This window comes from Macrobrachium nipponense, chromosome 21 (assembly GCF_015104395.2).
Source record: "Macrobrachium nipponense isolate FS-2020 chromosome 21, ASM1510439v2, whole genome shotgun sequence".
Taxonomy (NCBI): Eukaryota; Metazoa; Arthropoda; class Malacostraca; order Decapoda; family Palaemonidae; genus Macrobrachium; species Macrobrachium nipponense.
The window spans coordinates 23318499-23324256 of NC_087212.1; positions in this window are offsets into that span (position 1 = coordinate 23318499).

The following is a 5758-nucleotide window of genomic DNA, read 5'->3' on the forward strand; positions in this document are numbered from 1 at the left end:
TCGAGGCCAGTGATAATAAATTTATGACTAACGCCTTCACAGCGGGACGTCATTCATCTATTTCAGTTATATTCATAAACGCAGAATATGTTTCATTCAGGAAAGTTTAGTAGAAGTATAAGCTTGAATTGCTCACAAATTATATTCTAATGAAAAATCGTGATTTTAGTCAAATTGAAACTTTAGGTCGGCAGTTATTTGGCCGTCAAAAAGCTTCAGCCTTTTCGGACATATATAAAAAGGCCCTATCACATAACCGCTATGGTTATTTGTTAGTAGACTTCGCTCCGTCAACACCTGAAGTGTTACAGCTCCGAACTAATATTCTGGGTGAAACGGAATATCAAATAGCTTACCATATGGATAAAGAACGGATAAAACTGCTAAAAAACTTTGTACGGAGATGCACGGGGTGTGGGTAGTTTCAGCGGGGCGGGGGGGACTCTTTATTCAGAGTAGCGAAAAAATCTGAATAGCCAAATTACTCGTGAAAATGTTAAAGAATTCTTACGTGGACAAAAGTCTTACACACTGCATAAGTCACTCGAAAAAATTCCCCGAAAGAAAAAAACAAAATCATGTCACCTAAACCGAGAGTAATAGCGAGCACCGATTTAGCTGATATGTCCAAAATTTTAGCTCGGTTATAATAATGGGTTTAAATATTTTGCTAGTCTTTATTGAACGTGTTTTCCAGATATCTACAAATTGTTCCCTTGAAAAAGAAGGATGGTGTTACTATGCGTCGCGCTTTGAAGAAGGTTATCGAATCTACCGATTTTTGGGAATTTCACGTTTGAATAGCGATGAGGGTAGGGAATATTATAACAAACACGTCAGAGAATATCTAGATAGTAAAAATATAAAATTATATAGCGTTTATTCGAGAGAAATAAAATCCTCTATAGCTGAAAGAGTCATAAGGACTATTAAGGTCGTATATATAGATATCTCACACATAAGAATACCTTAAAATACATTAACGTCTTGCGCGACATTGTTCAGAGTTATAATCATACCCCCCATAGAAGTTTGGGTCGCACCCCGCAAGAGGTTCACAACGCATTAAACGGATAGAAGATGACATTGAACGTCGAATTCTCCGAGCATGTATAAAAGTGGGCTGTTCTCGTTAATCCTCCCGCCATTTCGCTCTTGAATTGTTGGAGACGTTGTACGTATTGCCGTATGAGCGTCGCAACGCAATTTTTAGGAGGGGATATACAATTCAAAATACTCTGGAAATTTTTAAAATCCGAAAAGTGGATACAAGGCAAAATCCGGTCGTAACTTCTTGGAAGATTTAGCGGGTGAAGAAATAAAGGGCGTATTTTATCGTGAAGAATTAATTCGCACAAATCTACCAGAAACGTATGATATCACTATTCTGGGAAGGAGGAGGAAAGATAATAAAACTCAACTATTACGTTCATTGAAAGGTTATCCCAGTCAATTCAATTCCTGGGTTGATGAATCTCAAATTGTACGGATATGAACTGTAAGCAACCTTTAATACGTAAAAATAAAAACTTTATTTTATTCATCTCTGGTTTATCACCCGAGAAAGAAGTAAAGTATTCCCATCTTAACGGTGGTTTGGTGTCTACTCTCTCGGAAATTTTTAGAAATTTTCTTTGTGGTAATCTAACTCAAGATAAGAAGTTTATTAACACTTAAGAAATTGTAGACGAGAAATTCATCTTGTGTCCTTGAAAACAACGTCCATATCTAAGAAGAAAAATATACTGAAAAGTCGTAAAGGGGGGGACTATTCTATCGGTTTTATTGCCTATTGCTGCGAGTTTGGTAGGGAGTCTTTTTAATTGAAAATGAAGGAGTTTTACGTTATCCCTGCCATTACCTATGAGAGGTTAATGAATAGAAAAGAGGTTTGTGATGGTGATATTAATAACCTAGAGGGTACTGGCAAGTTGGATACGCAGCTGTTAGTAGTAGCGGACACGTCTCCCTTAATATCCAAAAACCACCTATGCCGGCTATATCGCTCACGGGACCAAACCTCCTCCTCCTCCTCCCCCTCCTATAGAAAATGTAGGTGCAGTGACTGGAGGGGAGGAGGTGGTAAACGCCCCATTACATTGAAAACAATTAAAGGGGACATGACTCGCAAAAAGAGCAATCCCGATTTAACAGGTATTATTCCAATATTTTTAAAGAACCCCAAAAGTCATACGTTACGGCTTTTGTTAAGCACTTACAAGATTCTAACACGGTTGAATGGAATGAAGAAGGAGATTTAACTCATCCGCTCGCAGGTTATAATATTTTAGATATAGCTCGAGAATTTCAAGGGAATAAAAAAACCCACGTTGATAATATTTCGAATTATCGCTACTTCATTGAAATGGCGGGGGTTAAAGATTGGATGTTAAGGAATATAGCCATTAAAAAGCAAATCGAAACGTGGCGAAATATGGGGAAAAAGGGAGGAGGAGGAGGACAGAATTTTTTGGAAGAGAACGGAGGGTAGGTCCCAGGAAAGGAAAGAAGGCAAGGAGGAGGAGGGGGTGGGAAGGTGAGGACGGGACATGCGAAAAACAAGATGGCGAGTGTGTGGGTGGCTTATTAACATTTTAGGAACAATGATATCGGAGCTGTTTAGTCACGTGATACTGATTTTGATAAAATGAGTCATGTGTGGATGACTTGAAGGATTGTCACATCAAGACGTGAACTCTCGCCATGGCTTCATCAACCTCTTCGTACAAGTTAGTGAAAACTTGTTAGCTAAATTTAAAAGCTTTGAGGTGTTAGATGAAACGTCGTCGTCTTCGATACACGGTCGGGAAAGTGCTGGAGAAGATGTTTTGTGGTATATACTAAGGGCTGTGATGTGAAGGAACAGGTTAGAAAATATATAGTAGCCGTAGTATGTTTCGTTGAAGTATTGTTTTTGAAAAAGCGAATGCGCATATTATCGCGTTCGTGTTTGTACAGTTTTTTTCTAATGTATGTATTTGTATGGAATATTAATTCATTCCCCTGTATTTAGGATTGGTTATAAATATAAAATAACAATTCCGTCTGTAATTTGATTTTTCAACCTCTTTCAAACTCGGTATAATAAATAAACAAAATTGAAATGTGTACCTTTGTCCTTGTGTTCGCCACCTAGATTATGACTCAAATTCTATGAAAAATAAAATTTCACGTTGGCGTGAAGTCAGCTGGGCAAATATGGCGATAAGGTCTCGTTTCTTTCATATGTGTGTGTGTGTGCGTGATTCATCATCAGATAACATTGACTCTGATATGGTTATTGGGGGAGATATCACATGTGGATGAAGTCAGTCGCCAAATATCCTTTTATCATGATACTCTGAATATCTAAGCAGCTGTGTTATATATATAAAACAAAATGTAACGGCTAGAGAGAGAGGGAGAGGAGGGAGGGAGGGAGGGAGGGAGAGAGAGTATATTCGCAATGTGCATATATAAATTTAGAGATTTTATGGAGGAGGATGAGGTAAACGTCCCGGTTACTTTGAAAACAATTAAAGGGGACATGAGTCGCAAAAAACAGTGAACTGAGTCTATTTGGGGTCGGGGTGGGGTCAAGTTTTATTCCCGTAGAGTTACGTGACATCACAGGGGTAGAAAAGTGGAGTCAATTTGGGGTGGGGGGGTTGAAATGTTCCCGGTTTTTATTCCCGGAGAGTTATGTGAACTTATTGTTTTTATCGAAAGAGGGGTTTATTGGTTGCGTCACCCGGGGTAGGAAAGGTGGAGTCAATTTGGGGTCGGGGGTTGAAAGAAGTTTTCCCGAGAGTTATGTGAGCACGGTAGAATAAGTAGTCAATTTGGGGTGAGGGGTTGTGGTTTTGTTCCCGGAGAGTTAGTGACGTCACGGGGGTAGGAAAGGTAGTCAATTTGGGGCGGGGGGGCAATGGTTTTATTCCCAGAGAGTTACGTGGCGTCACAGTGGTAGAATAGTGGAGTCAATTTGGGGTGAGGGGTTGAAATGTTGGTTTTTATTCCCATAGAGTTACGTGACGTCACAGGGGTAGGAAAGGTGGAGTCAATTTGGGGTCAGGGTTGAAAGAATGGTTTTATTCCCAGAGAGTTATGTGACGTCACAGTGGTAGAATAGTGGAGTCAAATTTGGGGTGAGGGGTTGAAATGTTGGTTTTATTCCCGGAGAGTTACGTGACGTCACAGGGTGTAGGAAAGTGGGAGTCAATTTGGGGTCAGGGGTGAAAGAATGGTTTTATTCCCAGAGAGTTACGTGACGTCACAGGGTAGAATAGTGGAGTCAATTTGGGGTGAGGGGTTGAAATGTCGGTTTTTATTCCCGGAGAGTTACGTGACGTCACAGGGGGTATGTCAGGGGTTGTAAAGAATGGTTTATTCCCTTAGAGTATGTGACGTCACAGGGGGTAGGAAAGGTGGAGTCGATTTGGGGTTAGGGGAGGCCACGCCCCCTAATATGAGCTCATGTACGTACATGAGCTTGTTAGACAAATGGAGTCAATTATGTTGGGGTCAGGGGTGGCCACGCCCCCAGAATAGTGGAGGGTTGAAAGGATGGTTTTTTATTCCCTTATAGTTATGTGACGTCACAGGGGTAGAAAAGTGGAGTCGATTTGGGGTTCAGGGGAGGGCCACGCCCCCCTAATATGAGCCCATGTACGTACATGAGCTTGTAAGACAAATGGAGTCAATTTGGGGTCAGGGGTGGCCACGCCCCCCAGAATAGTGGAGGGTTGAAAGGATGGTTTTATTCACCCTTATAGTTATGTGAGCACAGGGGTAGAAAAGCGGAGTCGATTTGGGGTTAGGGGAGGCCACGCCCCCCTAATATGAGCTCATGTACGTACATGAGCTTGTAAGACAAATGGAGTCAATTATGAGCTCATATACGTACATGAACTTATCATACATATGGAGTCAATTATGAGCTCATGTACGTACATGAGCTTATAATACAAATGGAGTCAATTTGGGGTCAGGGGTGGCCAGGCCCGCCCCCCAGAATAGTGGAGTCTATATGGGTCAGGGTGGCCACATCCCCCAGACAAGTGGAGTCTATATGGGGTCCAGGGTGGCCACGCCCCTTTTGGGGGTTTTGGGGGTTGCCCCGCCCTTTTTAGGCCTCACGTACGTACATGAGCCAATCAGGAGGGGGGAGGGGGGTAGCCGCGCCCCTTGGGGGGGGGGGGGGGGGGGGGGGGGGGGGGGCTGGGGGCGGGGCTAGAAAAGTGGAGTCTATATGGGGTCTTTTCCTCTACTGATACTATTGTTACCTTCCCAAATACAAAAGAAACGTATTTTATTGTTATACATTTTACGACAACTGAAAGAAATTAAAGCTCCACTTCTACTGAAAGAGTTAAGTGTGTTCAGCTTCTCTGTATTTCACTGCTGCAATGATAATCCAACTCGATGATTATGGCAGTAGTTACCGCATGACAAAAACGTGGCACAGTGCTTACAGTGATGAGTAGATGATGCAGTGGGTTGATTGTGTAAGATCTGTGATGTGTTACGCATTAAGCTGTCACGTCTCTGACGAAATGCCGCAAGGTTCATTAGAATCATCATCGTCTTTCGAAGCTGGAGAAGGCGAAGCAAACGAAGATGATGGTTGCAGGATATCAAGAGCAGAAAATGTCATCCGCTCGGGATCACCAACAATAGCAACTAGTTTTTCCTACCTTTGGGAGAGACATTGTGATAGGGAGATGTTGCTTTTATCTTTAGTTTAATTACACAAAACAGAAGTTTGAGAGGTTTCCAT